The sequence below is a fragment of the Emys orbicularis genome, chromosome 19, assembly GCF_028017835.1.
Source record: "Emys orbicularis isolate rEmyOrb1 chromosome 19, rEmyOrb1.hap1, whole genome shotgun sequence".
Classification (NCBI taxonomy): domain Eukaryota; kingdom Metazoa; phylum Chordata; order Testudines; family Emydidae; genus Emys; species Emys orbicularis.
Window position 1 is genome coordinate 23,432,642 of NC_088701.1, and position 1,751 is coordinate 23,434,392.

The window sequence follows — 1,751 nt, forward strand, 5'->3', positions numbered from 1 at the left end:
GTCAGGACGCGGGGAAGGCTCCCTCCATCCTGCCGCGGAGCCGAGCCGCGGAGCCGCCCCCCCCCCGGGGGGGTTCGGATTAAATCTGCAGGTAACCCGACCCCCCCTCGGCCAAGCGGCGGAGCCCGAGCCCCTGTCCTGCCAGAGCCGGGGGGTCCCCCAGCGCCCCGAGCAGAGCCGCCGGCCGCACCGTCCAGTGCCCCGGGGAGGGGCCGCCCCCAGCGCCGGGGCGAGCGGAGAATCCCAGGCTCGCAGCCCCGGCCCCAGCGAGCTCTTCCCGAGCCCCCGGCCAGGGCACAGCTCAGCGCAGCCCGCCTCCGCCGCGCTCCCGAGCCCGCCCGTCGGCGCCCGCCCGGGGCGCCGCCCCCGGCCAGCCCCGCGCCCCCTCCCCGGCTCCCAGGCGGCCCGGCCCCGGGGTGCCCAGCGCGGCTGCCCCGGGCAGGTCAGTGCCCCGCGCCGCCCTAGCTCCGGAGCCGCGTGGAAACGCTCCCGGGCGGGGCGCGCCGCCGAAGTTGCTCCGCGTGGCCGCTCGGCGCTGGGGAGGGGCCGGGGCCGGGGCCACCCCGCAGCAGCCACGGGCGGAGGGGCAGAGCCGCCCCCAACTCCGTGGTTACCTGGGCCCGGCCCCGGCAGCCGGACGCCCCGGCCAGGGACTCCTGGGTTCCAGTCCCGGCTGGGGGGGGGGGGGGGCTGGAGTCAGGACTCCTGGGTTCTTCCCTTGGCTTTGCCACAGACGGGCATGGGGGGGGGTGACCCCAGGGGACCCCTCTTTGCCCCGGGCCCCCCGGCGGCAGGATGCAGGAGGGGCCAGGCTCGTTCCCATCCTTGAGCAGAGGCAGGCCAACCCCCCGGCCAGCTGGGGAGTATCGTCTGCCAGGCCCTTGGCCCGCCCCCCACCCCCAGCCAGCGCTTATTGCAAAGGGGGGTGGGCCCGGCCCAGCCCCACCACGGGCAGCGGGTGCTGGGGTCTCTCCTCTGGTCGCCTTTGGCTCTGGCAGGTTTCAAAAGCAACTTGGCAGCACGGCCAGGAATGATGTAAACCCCAGAGATCCAGGCCCCCCTGCCCAGCCCCGGGCTCGGGAGGTGGGTGCAGGTGAGATCAGGGCCCCCCTGTGCCGGACGCACAGACCCCAGGGGACAGCAGGGCCCAGAGCGAGAGGCAGCCCCTGCCCAGGGCACTTACACCGAGATGCGGCAGGCGGAACGGGCAGCGCCAGCCACCATACCCCAGGGCCAGCTGGCCAAGGGGCTGGGAAATCCGGCACTGAGCCCAGAACACACGTCTCCCAGCCTCGGGCTCTGCGCTACTGCCATTGCAAACTCCTGGGGCAGGGAAGGGGTCGCGCTGGGGCCAGGCAGTGCCAGGCCAGGCCCTTCTCGCGGCTGGGCCTGGGGTTCAGGCCGACCGGACTCCTGCGGGCGGGACCCTGCCTTCCCCGCACAGCGGGGCGCTCGTGTGCTACCGACAGCAGGCGCCCCCCTCCCTAGGGCACTATCCTGGCAGGGCCAGCTCCGAGCAGGGCCAGGCTGGGGCCGGCGCTGGGGGGTTTGCCCAGGATGAGCGACGCGCAGGGGCCGGCTCTGCCAAGGCTGCAGGGGGAAGTTGGGGACAAACCAAATCCGGCCTCGTGGGGCTTTGTGCTGGCAGCTCCCAGGCCCAGTGCCGAACAGCGAGGGGCCAGGCCCGATTTGCTGTTACACTTCGGCCCTGGCGGTGCAGGGAGCTGGTATAGGGACCTGGCGGGAGGGCC